The sequence below is a fragment of the Tachypleus tridentatus genome, chromosome 2 (assembly GCF_004210375.1).
Source record: "Tachypleus tridentatus isolate NWPU-2018 chromosome 2, ASM421037v1, whole genome shotgun sequence".
Classification (NCBI taxonomy): domain Eukaryota; kingdom Metazoa; phylum Arthropoda; class Merostomata; order Xiphosura; family Limulidae; genus Tachypleus; species Tachypleus tridentatus.
In genome coordinates this window covers 50451918-50471851 of record NC_134826.1, presented here as the reverse complement: position 1 = coordinate 50471851, position 19934 = coordinate 50451918, and the positions used below count along the sequence as shown (strand labels likewise).

General features: G+C 35.9%; 1 long non-coding RNA gene across 2 annotated transcripts in view; it reads left to right on the top strand.

Moving 5' to 3' along the window:
- LOC143243775 (uncharacterized) overlaps window positions 1-12167 on the top strand; it is a 65842-nt gene extending 53675 nt beyond the window's left edge. For both annotated transcript variants that reach the window (XR_013024755.1, XR_013024756.1), the window contains exon 3: window positions 11464-12167. This is a non-coding gene — a long non-coding RNA (uncharacterized LOC143243775). The remainder of the gene's footprint in view (window positions 1-11463) is intronic.
- The last annotated feature ends 7767 nt before the right edge of the window (window positions 12168-19934 follow it).

Here is a 19934-nt window from a genome sequence, read left to right as displayed (position 1 = left end):
TGAAAATGCTTGTTCACAGTCATAAGTTGTTCCGAACACTGATGCCATACCAGATGCGAACTGCTTCAGCTTTGGAAAATCATTTCAGGTATGTAGCTGTAAAATTCAATAAGTTGCCCCTCTCTTGTGTTTTGCTTTCAACAAGTCATTTCCTTGAAAATCGATGACCTCCAGCTGAAGTTCCACTGATACGTCATCAATGACACAATCAAAAGGATTCTGAAAAAGGAGAATGTCACTTTCGATTCTGTCGAGATCCGGAAATCTCTAAAAATTCTTATAATCACCAATAATCTTTTTCTGAAACTTCAGTTTGACATCTTCTGTGATTCCAGCATGAAACTCATTGAACCACTGAAAATGAGAGGTTTCCTCCTTCCAAATGTGCTTCAAACAATGACAGTTTTCTCACAAATCCTTTAATGATTCTATAGAGATCACAGACAAGGTTATTCTTCCCCTGAAGTTCAATTCATTCATGTGGGATGTGATGTCAACCAAAAATTACAACTTTGACAACCAGAAGTGGATCGGCTCTATATTTCTCGATAAGAAATATATCTATTTCTCTTCTCAGCTTATAAAAACGAGATAAGACTTTACCGCAGCTGAGCTACCTCACCGCCGTGTGATAAGGCAAGTCACAGAAATCCGAATCAATTTCTTCAAGAAACTCCTTGAACTGGCGATGATTAAGTACATGACCCCGAATGCAGTTCACTGCAGAAATGACTGGTTTCAGTACGCAAGAAATATCTAAGCCTTTTCCACAGAGTGCTTGCTGACGTATGATGCAGTGTATGAACAGAGTGCTTGGGAGTTGAAGATCTTCCAACTATTTCCTGATCAGCCCCGCCAGACCCTTCTTTACTCCAGCCATGTTTTTTCCTCCGTCAACTGTTACAATTCTAAGCTGATTCCACTGAAGGTTATAGTCTTACAAAGTTTTATGCACTTCTATGAAATTTTCTTCTCCAGTTGTTCTTCTGTGCATGCTGCAAACTGATGCCAACTCTTCCGTGATCTGAAAGTCTAAATTAACTCCACGAATGAACGAGAAGTTGTGACGTACTCGAGAGATCAGTAGACTCATCCAGTGCCAGAGAATACCATAGGAAGTTTCTAGCTTTTTTGGCGTATCTGTAATGCGATGTTCTCTCCAAGTTCTTCTGCTCTCCGTACAACTGAAGTTGCTGAAAGGCTGATACTTTCAAAGAAATTGGCTTTTTTAGGACACAGCTCATTTGCTGCTTTCATCATACACTCTTTGATGAAGTTGCCGTCAGTAAAAGGTTTTCCTCGCTCTGCCATCCTATGCACTATTTTGTAACTTGTACGAGTGTCAGTTTCATTTTCAGCAAACTTTCTCGTGAAAAGAGTATTTTGAGATTCAAAAACACGTTTCACGGATTCAAATTTCTCAGAACGGAACTTTCCTGAAAATTTCAAATATGTTGATAAATGTTTTGTTTCATAGTGACGCCGAAGATTGTACTCTTTCAAAACGGCAACACTTTCGGTGCATATCACACAAGTAACTGTCTGGTTTTTTTTGTTTCCACAAAGAAGTACTTTTCACCCCATTCTTCTTTGTAAGCATGGCACTCAGAGTTCACTTTTCTTGTTTTAAAAGCAGCCATAACAATGGGTGAAGAAAAACAGGATCTGAAAATGAAAAACACAGAACGCCGTGAGAAAAGTATTGTACTGGTCCAAGAACGCACAAACAAAATATATTGAAACGTACGTTTGCCACGACACTTACCTAAGAACGAGTTACGAAAAACGCATAACCCGACTACAAAGAGAAATGAGCTTGCCGAAGCGGTAACTCTAGGCCGCTGAATTTACAAGACGAGTCAATAGGACAAGAGTTACGTCTGTACTTGTTTTCGAAATCCTAATGCTTTCATAGATACGTGCCTCGATATGAATAAACGGGCAGCAAGGACGAAAGAATAAGTTTCCTATTGGTTAAAAATGCGCGTGACAGCCTTGTTTCTTTTTATCATAACGTCTTGTGTTTGCCAGTCTAAAGCGACCATCGGTGTGATTTATTTTGTTATGACAGTCGGACATTTGATGAAATGTCACTTTTTATTTCCAAGCGGCTAGCTGCTGGCGGGCCGGACAAAATGACCTCGAGGGCCGTAGTTTGATGACCCCTGAACCAGTATAACCTATGTTGAAACCACATAAAGTGAAATAGCTTATCTCTCCGCTTATCACGTTAAAGTAAATGGTATTGTTAACGTTATTATAGAGCCGAAAATAATATGTTTTTCGCGAGAAAAGTTCGCCATTGTAAATAACGCTTTTCGAGTTACTTCACTTAAGCCTTGTCTGAAACGAATTGACCTCTGTAATTCTAACAATTTAAATATATTTTAGAAATGTCATTCTAAATAAATAAGAGAATTGTTTCTGTACACAGCTTTAAGTTCGAGGTTTGTTTATCTTCCTTTTCTGAGACTGGAGGTTTATTAATTATTTCATTTCCTTCTGAACTATTGAACAAGTCTTAATTAAAAAAACAAAATAAGCTTCACGTATTAGCGACGTAAACTTCAATAGGTGACTAATTATCAAAGATTATATTAGCTAGTAAAAACGTACTCTAGTTATCAACGATGATCACATTAGCAAGTATAAAATTAAATTGTTATTAATGAATGTTTCTCTGAGTGGCTAACATAACTATGTAACCCAAGAATTAAAGGGGTCCTTAAAGTTATGCCATTAACCCTAACACGACCGTAGAACATCTTCCAAATGTTGAGTGCGTGCCTAAGTTTAAATTTTTAATAAAATAACAATTCTATTTCAAGATTATAAATCAAAACTGTTTTCAGAATGATTCATTTTTGTCATTTTGTAACACTTATTTAATGTCTTTCGTTAAATAAAAAAAGTTATTTGTTGTTATCTTAATGTAAAGCTACACATCACAAAGCTTCCGCTGACCCATCAGAGGAGAAGGGGATCTTTTTTTATGCCTTGGGGCCCGGCATGGCCAGCTGGGTTAAGGCGTGCGACTCGTAATCCGAGGGTCGCGGATTCGCATCCCCATCATGCCAAACATGCTCGCCCCTTTTAGCCGTGGGGGCGTTATAATGTGACGGTCAATCCCACTATTCGTTGGTAAAAGAGTAGCCCAAGAGTTGGCGGTGGGTGGTGATGACTAGCTGCCTTCCCTCTAGTCTTACACTGCTAAGTTAGGGACGGCTAGCGCAGATAGCCCTCGAGTAGCTTTGCGCGAAATTCAGAAAAACAAACAAACTTTATGCCCTGGTTGTAAAAAATAAAGAAAACTCACGTATTTTTATTATATTTTTACCTATCTGCCCATCTCAACGCCTAGAAAGTATCATTTTCTTTTCTTTAGAATGTAATTATCTATTTTCTTTATCACGATAGTTGCGGATAAATGAAGTTGAAAGTGTTCTTGTTTAAATTTACCTTTCGGCCCTTGCAATTCCAAGGAAGTTACTCGACTCGAAGATTTTATTAAAAAAAAAAAATCTTTCAATCTGTCGTACCTTACAGATCTTACTGTTTCCACACTTTCTTAATTAAGAACATTAGAATTAGTAACGATTTGTTTTTTTAATTTCGCGCAAAACTACTCGAGTGTTATTTGCGCTAACCGTCCCTAATTTAGGAGTGTAAGATTAGAAGTAAGGCAGCTACTCATCACCACCCACCGCCAACCCTTGGGCTGCTCTTTTACCAACGAATAGTGGGATTGACCGTCACATTACAACACCCCCACGGCTGAAAGGGCGAACGTGTTTGGTATGACGAGGATTCGAACTCGCAACCATTAGATTACGAGTCGAACGTCTTAACCCACCTAGAAAAGAATTATGATCACTAAACATTAGTTTAGTGTTGAAAAAGATTTGATGTTATCCATTTTCTCTATTCAGTGTGTGTATGTTTTATTATAGCAAAGCCACATTGGGCTATCTGCTGACCCCACCGAGGGGAATCGAACTCCTGAGGTGAGCGTTGTAAATCCGGAGACATACCGCTGTACTAGCGGGAGGAGGCCTCTCAAATTACTAAAAAGTAAATATATTATGTAAAATCTAAAGAGAAATAACAATGCATTGATGAAAGGTCTTTCTTTAGTAAAAGATAAATTTTGTTAAAAAGCTTTCTCTATGTTGTACTTGCATTTAGTAACTGCCACCAGTTATTCCTAAAAAATTAGATAAACGTATATATCAACCTTATAAGGTAATGTTTTACAAAACATCACCGTTTTTTAATCGGATATCAGGCAAAAAGTAACATGTAACATATAGCAAAATCACCAAGAAAATAGTGATCTGGCATGGCCAGGTGGTTAAGGAACTTGACTCTTATTGTAAGAGTCGCGGGTTCGAATCCCCGCCACTTCAAACATGCTCACCCTTTCAGCCGTGGGGGCGTTATAATGTTACAGTCAGTCCCACTATTCGTTGGTAAAAGAGCAACCCAAGAGTTGGCAGTGGGTGGTGATGACTGGCTGACTTCCGTCTTGTCTTACACTGCTAAATTAGTGACGGCTAACGCAGCTAGCTCTCGTGTAGTTTTGCGCGAAATTCAAAAGAAATCAAACAAATTTTTTTGCCTTTTCTCCAATATAGAAGTCCTGGTAGTTGTTGCATTGTATTTGATAAATTATGTTAGTGTTGTGTTTGTCAGTGTAGTTTTTTACATAGGATGGTATGCAGCAGTACAAGGTTTTGTAGTTTATTGTATCTTAGGATTTATTGTTGTTTGTTTATTGTTAGTCTAAGTACGTGTGTATAAATTTTTTAACAGTTTTTGGAGATAATGTGTTGATGTTGATGAAGTGTTATTTTATTTTGTTAATTCATGGTTAATTTTATCGGGTGAACGTAGTTCTGTGGCTGTGTTCATTTGGTTTCTTAATATGTTGAGTGTTCGTTTTGTTTCATGTGCTGAGTCCCAGGGAATTTACAGTCCAGTGTGGGTGATGTTTTCTGTGGATTTCTGTTTTGAATTATGTATTGGTTCCTGTGATATTTAGGCTGCGAAATATTATTTGGTTAGTTTTCTCGGGTTCACAGTTCTAGCCAACATTTTCATGACATAGACTAATTCTCAGGCGATCAATTCAGCCTTATACCCACTACTATATTGGTACAGGTATGCTGATGATATAATTGCTGGATTCACACCTCTAGAGCACACACTTAGTTTTTTCAACCACGTTAACTCCACACACCCCATACACTTGCCTAAGGTAAAGCAATAACGACTAAGGCAATGTAATAAAAGTGGTTAAGGTAAAGTAATAAAAATGGTTAAGGTGAGGTACTAAAATGTTTTTCTTTACGATCTTAGTGTGGTGTTACTATATGTTTGGTATAGTTACATTGGTGGAGTGTAATACATTTTCATGCGAAGTATATTGTTCAGAGTAAATGATTCAACTGACAATTCTGGGGCATTATGCACATAATCGTCGAAAAAGATAAACGTCCAGTCATCTTTACCTCACAGTGCAACATACAATAAGTCCAACTAAGAAGTTAATTTTGTCAATTTTAAAACCACCGCGATTTTCTGCAACAAACAAATTTGCAATTAACTCAGGACCCGTGTTATAATGTTCATAAAAATTTGTTTTACTTTTGAAAGGAAGGCAAGCAATAAAAGTCATTGTTTCTGATATTCACGTAAAATTACACAAGTGTTATCTTCGTAAGTATCCCTAATTTTAAGCTGACAGATTAAAAGGAAAGTAGGTAGTCGAGAGCACCCTCCTCCAGTTCTCGGGCTACTCTTAATCGAAAAGTGGGATTTAACTGTCACTCTTATAATAAACCCACGGCTAGAAAGTGCAGAGCGAATTTATTTCTTTTAAATATTTTATGTAACGGGACACAAATCATGGACACTCGGATCCATAGCCCAGCATACAAAACATTAAGTCAGACCCGCCCATGAAACTTAAATTTAAAATATATTTGTTTTCATGATAAGTTTTGAGCAGTGTACTCCACGACTCTGTGTATATATGATATTTGCTATCTTAATGCAAGGAAGGTAGAATACATAAAGCAAAGATATAGTTAAGATAATTTTAAGGAGAAGAAAAAAAGACGTCGTCAAATTTTGGACTTATGACCTGCATAAGAAGAAAAATCCGATAAAATTATGGTTCATTAAAAATATATTGTAATGAAGAACTGTACGAAAACCAGAACATTGAAAATTCTAGAAAATAAAAATATTTAAAATTTTTTATATCTGCTGTGACTCATTAAAATTAAATAAATATTTGTATACACTAAATACTATACAAATAAAGACACAACATTACATTTACTTGTACATAAAACTTTATTGGTCATATGATGAGCTTTAAAATTGCTCGAAATGCTGAAATGTATTCAGATTGTTGGTAATCTACTAAACGTGGGGTAAGAGGAAGGATCACTAAGCCATCTATGTTAAAAGACATCTGTTACCAGTCTATCAACAGCGACAATTCGAATACAGTGGCTTAAGTTACAAGGAAAACTGTGGTGTCGTGTACGATTGTATAGGCTTGTAAAGTACAATACTGTTTACACTAAGCCTCAATTTATCGATTTCTTCAGCAGTCGTAACTTTAATAGAGCAATTCATAACCAGTTTCATCTACCACACAGAAGGGAAACCACAGATTTAATGTCGCTTAAAACGCAGAGTATGGGCAATAAATAGCTGAAAACTTGTAGTGTTATCTGAAAAATGAATTACTGTAGATGGTATAATAGTGTGGGGATTTGTTTGTTTCTGAATTTTGCGCAAAGCTACGCGAGAGTTTTCTGCACTAGCCGTCCCTAATTTAGCAGTGTAAGACTAGACGGAAGGCAGCTATTCATCGCCACCCACCGCCAACTCTTGGGCTACTCTTTTACCAACGAATAGTGGGATTGACCGTATTATTACAACGCCCCCACGGCTGAAAAGGCGAGCATGTTTGGTGCAACCGCGATTCGACCGCCTTAACCCGCCTGGCCTGATCGGGCCTTGGTGTGGGGTACGTTTCGTAGCATGAATCAGGTCATTTGATTTTTTTGAAACGTAAATAACATCCAGAATGTAACCGAACTTTATATTATGTATTTTTATCTTTGTGGATCGGGTTCTTAAAAGGTGGCATTAAGATACTACATTGCTCTTATTGTTTGATATTCATGTTCAAATCTCATGAAAATGATTTGTCAACTTTCTTTCTTTACCGGTAAGATAGTTGAAATTAAGTAGGACTGAATCTTTAGAATAAATGTCCCCCTCCCGCAGTGGCACAGCAGTATGTATTCAAACTCTCACTGCTAGAAATTTTGTGCTTAATTTCAAACAAACAAATAAATTAGAGTAAACGCTACATTCGACACATTCATCCACCAATATTTTTTGCTGCTCCAATTCAGACCTCAATGAATGGGTTACAATTAAACGAAACATATTTTCAACATTTACGTTACCCCAAATACAAGATGACTCAACAATGTCTTAAAGTGGTTATTGTAATAAATTGACTAGTCAGTGTATATTTAAAAGCTATGGAAGAATGCTATACTTTTTTCATTTGAAAATAAAAACGTAATTTATAACAGACTTTGTTGGCTCGAGGATTTTGGCAGACAGTGTATCCTAATCGCTAAAATTTCCTCTTTTTGTTTCTGGGATTGTTTTGCTTTTCTTTCAAACCTGCGCGAGGGATTTCTAGTAGCCATGTCTAATTTGGCAACGATAGATTAGATGGAAAGCAACTAGTCAACATCACCCACCACCAATTCCTTTACCAACGAATAATGTGATTGACTGCCACTATATAACGCTCCTACAGCATAAAAGGAGAGCATGTTTGGTGATAGGAATTCGAACCCACGATCCGCAGATTTGATTTTAGCGCCCTATAACCACCAAGCCCTCCATTTCTTTGAGGTTTTTGCGTCTGGATGATCCAAATTTTCTGATTGGAATACAATGACTTCACAGAAAAAACAAACAAAAAACACCAATGGTTTGTTGTGCGCTATTGGAAGTGTAGATAGTTGTAGATTGTTACAGAGAAATAACAACAATAAATAACATTGTGTCAACTGGAAAACGGTAACACTGCTCATGCATTCGCGCCATTTTACTATTGGATTACACTAAATGCCATCATGAGAAAGTGTTGTGCAGATCACTTTAAAATATTTGAAGTCAATTTCAGAATCGATTCAGGCTTATGTTAGAAGTCCCCCGCTAGTACAGCAATAAGTCTACAGATTTACAACGCTAAAACTGCGTTTACCTTTATCCATTCCAAATATCCTGAAACTTTGATGCTCAAACGAAACAATTCCGTCTAATGTCCATCACCTGTCTTTGGTCATCAATGGACCACCAGGAAAATAAGAAAAACAGAGAACATTTAACTTTGACAACGAATATGTAGATAGAATTATAACTAAAACTAAGCTCTCTCGAGGTTAAAGCAAGTCTTTGTTTGAAGTCAACACAAAACTACACAAGGGGCTATCTATGCTCTGTCCACCACGGGTATCGAAACCCGGTTTCTGGCGTTGTAAATTAAAATACATGCCTCTGTGCTACTGGAGAGCTAAAGCGAGTTTTTTTAATAACTTCTGGTCAAAGCAAGTCATCTATCAAGCCCATAGATAAATAAAATTTAGCCCAGTAGGTAATGTACGTAAGTCATTATTTCAGTTAAACGAGGATTATGTAATGTTATTAAAGAAATCAGCTTCAAGTTGTTATATATACATTACTGTAAGGTTTAAAACATGTTACAAAACACCATACATGCAACGTACACTTCACCACTATATCAACAGCCTAATATGATTCGCCGTTGTAGAGGGTTACTCGGCTCGGCATCGCCATTTGGTTAGGGCGCGACTCGTAATCTGAGGGCCACGGGTTCGGAACCCCATCACACCAAACATTTTCATTCCTTCAGCCGTGTAGGAGTTATTATGTGACGATCAATCCAACTATTCATTGGTAAAAGAGTAGCCCACGAGTTGATAGTGGGTGGTGAGGACAAGTTGCCTTTCCTTTAATCTTACACTGCTAAATTAGGGATGGCTAGCGTATATAGCCCTCGTCTAGCTTTGCTCGGAATTCAAAAACAAAACAAAGCAGGGTTACTGATGAGAGGTCGAATTCCCCAAACCTGGTATATAAATCACAAATCAAATGATAGATTGGTATTCACATTTATTTTTTAGAATGTAAAACAAATCTGTTTCGTAAATGTAATTTGAGTTCTTAAAGTTGTGACTTATTACGAGTACATTTGTACAAGGCGCGGCATGGCAAGGTGGTTAAGGCACTCGACTCGCAATCCGAGGATCGCGGGTTCCCATCACACCAAATATGCTCGCCCTTTCAGCCGTGGGGACGTTATAATGTGACGGTCAATCCCTCTATTTTTTGTTTAAAAAGAATTGAGTGTGCAACTCAAACTGGTAACTACATTTGAAGCTTTAATAACATTTTTACAGCAAATATTCATTCAGTAATTAGCCAGGTCGCTTTTTCTTTTGTTGTTGTTGTTTTTAAATTTGTTGGTAGGTAAAAACAAAATACGTGGTCTGGCTAACTATTGAATGAATATTTTCTGTAAAAATTTTATCAAAGCTTCAAGTGTAGTTACCAGTTTGACTGCCAATTTTTAAGTTAATTCCTTTAAGTCACATGCTCAATCTTAATTTTAACACCTGAGATGTTTTTGATCAGATACCATGGCATTTTGTCAATACACATCAACAAACCATAGCAAGTAAGAAAATGACACTCGATAGTAACCAACATTAGCTTTAGGATTACAACTCTAATATTCAGAGCAGACCTATACTTTAAAAAACAAACCAGATTCTTTAAAGTTTATGATGTTAGTTTTTCTTCTTTAAAAATTCTTAATGACTTTCTTTATAGTAAAGCCATGGAATCTAGATTAACAGTTTCTTGTCATCACCTGCATGCACTCGATACAGCCGTATCAAGCATTATTATTTATGCTAATCGCTTAAGGTAATATCTTATTAAATAGGAGAATTTCACAAAATATTACATATTTACGCTTAAAAGTTAGCAATAGATAATGATTAAGTTAGAAAATGCTATTCGAGATTGCTTGGCCTATAGTTTTGCTGCTCTAAATTAGCCATCTTTAATCCGATGACAACAAATTAACATCTCTTTTTAGTTGAAGCTGAAGTAAATATTTAGACTGCTAACTCTTGTGATTTTTGGTATAGACTTGCCCAAAAGATATGGTCAAAATCGAGCGATTTTTCTTGAATAACTTTCCACATGTGACTTGTATGTAAATCAAATTTTACCCCTAATCGTAGGTTATGGAGAACTATCAGTGTACTAAATATGACAAAAAAGTACAAAATTTATATAGGTTATTCTATCAAATAAAGTTTTCGTACTTTCGGTGCAAAAAAATGGTAAAAACACATTCAAACTTGGAGATTTTATATCATATTGTGTTATCGATGTCTTTCAATTATTGTAGGTAATTACGAATCATGAAGCCCAAATTGTGTCATCAGTGTCTTTCAATTATTTATTTAAAAACGGCTGGTATGGGTGGAGAAGGCACTTGTAGAGGAGTGAACAACCTTCTTCGGTCATCGTGAGGTTCACAGTTATTGTAAGTAATTATGAACCATCAAGCCCATGTTATGTTAGCTACGTCTTTCGGTTATTTAATTGATTGTATGTTGAATATTTTTATTTGCGTAGAGTTCTCAATGGCACAGTGGATTCACACCGCTAGAAACAGGGTTTCAATAACCGTGGTGGGTAGAGCACAGATAACCCATTGTGTAGCTTTGTGCTAATTTTTAAAACAAACAAACAAGCAATTAATTGCGTAGGTATTTCACGTTAGAATTTATGTTCAGAAGTTTCAATACCTTCCTCTAATTATTTTTGGTAGTATAATTAATTTCGAATAATCCAATACAAATTGTACTAAATAATAAATGTTATTGAAAATAATCTACCCGTCTCAAACAATTGTAACAGTTACATGGTATTATGGAGGCTAGTAAAGAAACGTATCATCACAGAAATATTAAGTTTTAAAAGACTGAATTAAAAGCTGTATTTACATCAACGACTTCCCTGATCTTATGTTTTTGATTTGCACGTGTCTTCCCTGTAGTATTGCTGAACATAATAACACAATCGGTATAAATTAGAATATGGTGTCTTATAATCTTAGTATCAGCTAGCTCCACACAGTGATTGTTTAAAACTTGCTCCAACATAGATGGTTTATCGACACAGATACAACAGTACTGTCATTGAAATAATTGCTTTAATATTATTATTATTTGTTCGAGTGAAAGAAGTTTTGATCTGCCGAAAATATTTAGCCTTACTAGCTTGAAATTTTTTTATTATAAAAATCTGTAATAATAGGAGAAAACTCCGAAGATTCAATGTTCACGGACCGTGGCTGAAAAGGACAGCAGACTCCAAGAACATTGTTACCGTAGTAACAATAAGAAGGTCGAAGACGTGGAATCAAAGGATTGAACAGAGTAATACAAGCTGAAGGATGAAGACATAGTCCAGGTGTTCCATCGAAGGTGTTACAGTTTGTATTATATTGTTTCCTGCCGACGTTAAAGGTATCATAGTATGGCTCAGTCACCTGAGAATACAAGTATCCCATATTTCTATGATAAAAATCTTCCCTTTGATCGCTGTTGTCGTAAAAACCTGGAGGTTAAACAAAGAATATGGTATCAGAAGACAATTTTAAACATCTCTTTTTGTAATATTTTACAAGTTAGCAAGAGACATGAACTTTTCTGCGGATAACACTAATCTTTACATCTGTTTTATAAAAAGTTTAAAAAACAAATTAAGGAAAATAATTGGAAAAAACAGCACATGTAAATATTAACAGAACATCGTGTCGTTTCTCGCACCGTCTTTTGTTTTCCACAAAGTAAGTTCAATGTTATTAGACGTGTTACATACTTTACTTCTTAAAAAACATGCAAAAACAAAGAACGTAACGAGCCAGAGAACCCAGTTTTATAAAAAACAAAATAACGAGTAAAGTTTTATTTTACTTCAAAACAGATTTATTCATTGTATAAATAAAAAATACACACCGTAAAAAGAAGGTCTTGGGTAATATGAAAAGACTGTTTGATAAGAACAGCAGACACCTGGGATCCAGTTGTCATAGTAACAAAGAGTCGGTTGCGGTTGAAGAAAGTAATAATTGTATGTTAGTGTTGGACAGTTAGATGGTTCTCCACACACGCCTAGTCTTCCATCAGTGGTGCGACAGGTGTTATCATATACCAGATAAAGTGTGTTATAAGGAAATGGATATCTTATTCCAGATAAGCTCCAGCGATTATCGTAGTTTTCGCTCGGATATCTATTTCTATTTGACGTTGATGATGTGGTAAATCCATGAGCTGCTTCATTTACTCTTGAATACTGGTTCTGTAGTACAGTTTGGTAATTACTCTCTTCTTCCTTGGACAACGTTTCGTTCCCATTTACTAAACTTACACTGTGATTCTTAATGTCAGCTTTACTCTTAATTTTTAAGTAGTTCTCCTTTTCTGTTCCCAAATCTGAACCATTTTCTTTAGTACTTAGTGTATTCGTTTGTTTTTCTGTATTTATTTTCCAGCTTCCACTTTTCGTATTCGGTTCCTTATTACCTTTTTCAGTTTCTAGATCGTCATTTACGTATTTTGGGTTTGGTTCTTTATTTTTCTCTTCTGTATTTAACTTACTTATTTGGTTTTCTGTATTTATCTTCATAACTTCACTTTCATTCTTCACTGCTTCACTCCTTTTTTCTGTTTCGTGATCTTCATTATTGTATTCTATACTTTGTTCCTCTTTGTTGTCATCTTTCAATCCTTTCATGTTCTTGTCTTCTATAGCTGGTGCCTCGTTCTTGTCTTCTATGGCTGGTTCCTCGTTCTTGTCTTCTTTAGCTGGTTCTATAGCTGGTGCTTCGTTCTTGTCTTCTATAGCTGGTTCTATAGCTGGTGCCTCGTTCTTGTCTTCTTTAGCTGGTTCCTCGTTCTTGTCTTCTTTAGCTGGTTCCTCGTTCTTGTCTTCTTCAGCTGGTTCCTCGTTCTTGTCTTCTATAGCTGGTGTCTCGTTCTTGTCTTCTATAGCTGGTGTCTCGTTCTTGTCTTCTATAGCTGGTGTCTCGTTCATGTCTTCTATGGCTGGTGCCTCGTTCATGTCTTCTATGGCTGGTGCCTCGTTCATGTCTTCTATGGCTGGAGCCTCGTTCATGTCTTCTATAGCTGGTTCCTCGTTCTTGTCTTCTATAGCTGGTTCCTCGTTCTTGTCTTCTATAGCTGGTGTCTCGTTCTTGTCTTCTATAGCTGGTGTCTCGTTCTTGTCTTCTATGGCTGGTGCCTCGTTCATGTCTTCTATGGCTGGTGCCTCGTTCATGTCTTCTATGGCTGGTGCCTCGTTCATGTCTTCTATAGCTGGTGTCTCGTTCTTGTCTTCTATAGCTGGTGTCTCGTTCTTGTCTTCTATAGCTGGTGTCTCGTTCTTGTCTTCTATAGCTGGTGTCTCGTTCTTGTCTTCTATGGCTGGTGCCTCGTTCTTGTCTTCTATGGCTGGTGCCTCGTTCTTGTCTTCTATAGCTGGTGCTTCGTTCTTGTCTTCTATGGCTGGTGCTTCGTCCTTGTCTTCTATAGCTGGTGCTTCGTTCTTGTCTTCTATAGCTGGTGCTTCGTTCTTGTCTTCTATAGCTGGTGCTTCGTTCTTGTCTTCTATGGCTGGTGCTTCGTTCTTGTCTTCTATAGCTTGGGCCTCGTTCTTGTCTTCTATGGCTGGTGCCTCGTTCTTGTCTTCTATAGCTGGTGCCTTTAACTGTTCGTTTTTTGTCTTCTATAGCTGGTTCCTCCTTCTGTCTTCTAACTGATGGCTCGTTTTTGTCTTCTATAGCTGGTGCCTCGTTCTTGTCTTCTATAGCTGGTGCCTCCTTCTTCTCTTCTTTAACTGATTCGTTTTTGTCTTCTATAGCTGGTGCCTCGTTCTTGTCTTCTATAGCTGGTGCCTCGTCCTTGTCTTCTATAGCTGGTGCTTCGTTCTTGTCTTCTATAGCTGGTACTTCGTTCTTGTCTTCTATGGCTGGTGCTTCGTTCTTGTCTTCTATAGCTTGTGCCTCGTTCTTGTCTTCTATGGCTGGTGCCTCGTTCTTGTCTTCTATGGCTGGTGCCTCGTTCTTGTCTTCTATAGCTGGTGCCTCGTTCTTGTCTTCAAAAGCTGGTGCCTCGTTCTTGTCTTCTATAGCTGGTGCCTCGTTCTTGTCTTCTTTAAAAAATAGTTCTTCGTTGCTAGAATGATTCGACATTTCTGAAGTCTCAATTGGGTAAACATTTCTTTCAGCAACTTGTGTGGTCGTTTCATTGTTAAAATCTGTAACATAAAAGTAATGAATAGTCAATATTAAACAATAGTTAGGTAACAATAGTAACGCTGCAACGTATGCTTTTTTATTAAAAAAACAACAATACTTTAATTTGAATATTGTGATAACAGCCCTATTTCATAAAATATTTTTAAATGCATTTAAACAAGAAGTTAATATACTCGTCCGATTGGGCATTTGTTTGCTAAACGTTTTGGAATACCAATCTTTTTTATATTTGTTTGTACAGTATATAATCTTCATATTCCCCAATTATGACTGTGTTAATTAACCTGTTCAGTGTCGTAGACGAGATGACTCGTCCAAGCCGATCGGTAACACAGTGCCACGGACGAGTTAATTTGTTCTCAATAATACCTAACTTCAACGCTAGATGTCAGCACTATACACGCATTTGACCTACTTACAAATTGTTTCACTTTCAATCCAAAATGACGTCACAAAAAGTTACAAAATGAAGAAGCTTTAGAATTGTATTTTGAACTTGGTTCGGAGTTGCCGTAGCAGCTGAAATACTTGGCAGTCAACAGGTTAATACTGAAGTTGCAAAGAAAGCCAATCTTATTATTTAATGAACGGAAATGTTTTCTTAATTTGACAACAATTTATGTGATTTAAAAAAAAAATTCCTGTATTGACCTTAAACTTTGGTTATTTAACAAAATGAAGTAAAACAGTTATTGTAAAGTGCAACTGTTCTCTTAATAACTGACCTGACGAAACTGAATCACCACCATAAAAATCAATATTTACTTCAAATAAATAACCTTCCCAGTGCAGTGACACAGTGATGTGTTTGCGAACTTACAACACTAGAAACCGGTTTTCGATACCCATGGTGGGCAGAGCACAGATAGCACATTGTGTAGTTTTTGTGCTTAATTACAAATATCATCATCAAATAGGCATCGAATGAAAACTGGTAATAGAAATCTGTTTCTGGATTATGTGGAAAATATTTTGGTTGTTGAGAAAGATATTTAACAAAAATTCATGAAAATGTTCTGGTTTGAGACTTTGAAACTATAATGAAATGGCCTTTTGCCAAAGTTAATATTTTGGGGTTACGAAAACGTTGATGGTTTAGCTTCGATTTAAATAAAAGCAATTGCTACAAACATGTTGGTTGTTGTTGATAAATTGAGTTTTTATCAATTTAAAAGCAAAAAATAAATAAATGTAACTCACTGGCCTAGCGATAACTCGGAAGGCTTATAACGCTGAAAATAAATTTCCTATGCCCGCGATGGTTACAGCAAAGACATCTCTTTGTGAGACTTTGAGCTTAGTTAAAATTGAAACAAATAAACATTGAAAACAAAATTGATTCGACACAGCAACTAACCAATAACGAAGTAGCTCTAAGTGCAAGTAAATAGTACTCTTGTTAGTGGGGTGTTTTGTGAAAAGAATTATAAAACCCTAGATTAAAGAAACTGGATAAAATGAGTGTTTGTTTGTTTCACTGAAACAAGAAACTAATCAACAATTATAAATGTTGTGTAAAAAAACATTTCAGAAACTTATTTTCATAGATTTTGATCTATATTAGGAAGAAAAAAATTAATATTGTTTTATTAATAAAAGTGTAGGAATCAAGATAATTACCTGAACATTCTGTGAATTTGAACCATCTTGGTTACTTCTGGCTGTTTCATTTTAAGCAAAAAGCAACACAATCGAAACCCCAATTCTAGCGTTGAGTCTTTTAGACATAAAGCATGAAAACATGAAATGGCTCTCTAATGATCTGTTTTTACCACTTTTAAACATAAAGCGTGAAAACATGAAATGGTTCTCTAATGATCTGTTTACCACTTTTAAACGTAAAGCCTGAAAACATGAAATGGTTCTCTAATGATCTGTTTACCACTTTTAAACATAAAGCGTGAAAACATTAAATGGGTCTAAAATAATCTATTTTTTATACAAAATTATTGTTGCAGAATCCTCAGTGAAAATTAATCAAATAAACTAATTTCCAAATTCAGCGTTGTCTGGTTCTTGTTACCGATTCCTTGTTATGTTCATGACAACCAGGGAAGAAGCCTGTTCGTTAATAATAACAGTAGATCTTGACGTAGCGTGACTTCAAGTGTGGTTTCAAGACCTCACTTTCTAGTGCGATTGTTTTTGCAACAACGTAAATTACCGATAACCGCTCGACGTTCGTGTAAAGTATCTGTTTGATAAATTATTAAATGTCAGGAAATATATTGCTCTAATGGTGATATGTATTTAAAGTAAGAAGAGATATTTTACGGCATTTGCAAATTGTTTCTCGTCTTAATTTTAACACCAAATAAACAACTTACCATTTGCACCTGTCGAAGAAAAACAAATGAAAACTAGAATAAGCAAGTGAGTGATAAATGAAGATGCGCCGACCATGGTGATGAACTACCTGTTTCAGTTGTCTTAAAATCAGTAAATATGGGCACTGAGAGAAGCTACTTTAACACAAACTCTCTGCCAAGGTCAAATAAAGGCATCTAAAAATAACTATTTTAAAAATATTTTTTTCTGATTGGCTGGCAGCTTGACTTGGTGTATGAAGAAAGTTTAAGGTGAAGAATTCGCATCCAATAAAGTTGTCAATATCTAATTTAAACAAAAACACAAAACGTTTGCTGGTAAGTAATAAAATAATTTCTAAATTGCAGTGGAAAGGAAGTTCTTGATACACCTAGTTCAGTGAAGTTGCAGTATTTGGAACATAAAATTACACGGACTGGAATATTTGATACTCATTGTTCCGTGAAGTGGAATATTTCATACACGCGATTTTATGAACTTGGAATATTTGACAAACATAGCTACGCGAATTTAAAGTAACTAATACACATATTTTCATGAGTTTGGAATGTTTAGTACACATAAATCATTGAAATCAAAATATTTGATACACATAGTTCCGTGAACTCTAGACATCAGAACAGAGCTGTAAGGATGTGTACATTTGTAAAAAACAAACAAAAAAAAAACACAAGTACGACTGTTTCGTCTTCCGAATCAAACACATATATAACACGATTCGATATTTGACTTTTTTCAAACCTTACGAATGGGAAAGTAAAGGTACTTGTAATGGTATTGGCTCTTCTATGTAAAATATTTTCTCAACCCAAACGAGCCGTTTTTGCATATAAATTGGTCAACTATTGTTCTAAGACACCAAATAAGATAATAAAATAACGTTGGCTAAACTACTTTACGTTTATTATACAGATCAGTTCAATATCCGTTTATCATAAAGTGTCTGTAGAGTCCCCTAGTGGTACTGGTTATTAAATAGTGTAAGGTGTCTTTAGAAGCCCCTAGTGGTACTGTTTATCATATAGTGTAAGGTGTCTGTAAAAGCCCATATTCGTGCCGTTTATTATATAATGTAAGGTGTCTTTAGAAGCCCTCTCCCACATAGTGGCACAACGGTAATTCTGCGGACTTATAACATTATAATCCGGGTTTTTATACCCGTGGTGGGCGCAGCACATATAGTCCATTGAGTAGCTTTGCGCTTAACAACAAGCAAACAAAGAAACTCTCGTCTTTCCCTTCTGGCTATAAAAGACGGGCGAGAAGAGATAATTCGCCTTCCTGTTTCATATTTTCGCTATTTGTAACAAAATTTAAAAACGCATTACCTTGGGTTCTTACTTAAACGGACGGCTATTTCTTGGGTTTAACCTTGGAATTTCAGTATAAGATGATGTTATTGGTTGTTTGCTGCCCTAACAAATTATGGGGCTGTTACTCCTAGTTGTAGTATTTTTCTTAGAGACAAAATGTGATGTTTTAATAATTTCCATCAAGCATTCTTTGAACAACTCGAGTTTTCATTTGAATCTTCTACTATTTGAATAAAGTATCACAAACCTGCAAGATTGGACAATGTTAAAAACTTTGTGTTCCTTGACTGAATATGTGTTATTTAAAACAAGTGAACTTATTTTTTATTTTTCTTAATTATTAGTGCATATGTTTCTTTTAAAATACTTAAATACATTATTAGAAAAGGTTGTAGAACAACCAGAATACATCAATTGGAATGTTGATAGCTACTTTGTTGGATTCAGATGACGGACAACCAGAATACATCAACTGGAATGTTGATATCCAATTTGTTGTATTGAGATGACAAACAACCAGAATATATCAACTAGAATGCTTGTTTCTTTTGAATTTCGCGCAAATCTACATGAGGGCTATCTGCGTTAGCACCACCCACCACCAACTCTTGGGCTACTCTTTTACCAACGAATAGTGGGATTGACCGTTACATTATAACGCCCCCACGGCTGAAAGGGCGAGCATGTGTGATGCAACGGGAATTCAAACACGCGACCCTCAGATTACGAGTCGAACGCCTTAACCCACCTGGCTGATGCCGGGCCCAGTAGCAATGGTAGATTACTGTGCGATTTCTAAATTTTTACAAGTTTGTCACCTGGTTTTGTTTAATAATAATATTTTGGAACATTATAAAAGACTCAATGTTCAGATGATATCCATGGTTTTTATGTTAAATGGCCTAAGATTTCATAGTAGCCTCTACAAAAATACGTATGACAATAAATCATAATTTATAAACACTGTTAATATACAGAATTCATAAAAGCAAGCCTTTGGTATTTCATCTTCTCTGTTTTAGAATTTTTGTACAAAGATACCCAATGATTATCTCTTCATAGTCATCTCTAACCTTAAACTGGCAAAACTGAAAAGAAGACAATAGTGGTCAACAGTATCTCTCACCAACTCTTGGGCTACTCTGCACTGACTTAAAAGGTAGCTATATTTCCCCTCCACTCTTATAGTGCCACATCAACGACCACTTACTTGAGGACGTGGGATGTGAACCATGAACCTTCAGATTGACAGTGTGGGTATGCTAACGAACCATTCCATATCCTAACTTTGGTAATTCGAGGTTGTTTTATGTAGAACTTGGTGTGTCAAAAGATTTACTGAACATCAAATATGTGTAATTAAAGAATATAATTCAAGAAACATTCACTTCTTTTATAAATGTAGATAAGAGAAATATTTTGGCTGAAATTATGAATGCTTCTCAGTAACTGTTTTGAATAATAAATTGTTAAACATTAATTATATACTCGAAAACTGATTAAAATTGACTGTGATTTTAAAAAAATCATTTATTAAGAGGCTCATAACACTTAAAAAGCTAATAACCAAATAATTGCAAAAGAAAACCAGAGTAAATTTATTGAACAAACCATTGAAAAATGTATTAATGATGAAGAGAACTAAAAAAAAATAAATTCCGATGTTTGGAATACTGTGTTAAAATAGTGGCACACTTTTATTTCATGAGCAGCTGCATAATATTTAGATCAATAACTGGAAACTTTTATTTATACCTCAAGAGTTGTATTTTTGCTTCAAGTTATTGAAATGTCTCCATTTCCATTGTCAAGTAAACACACAAGCA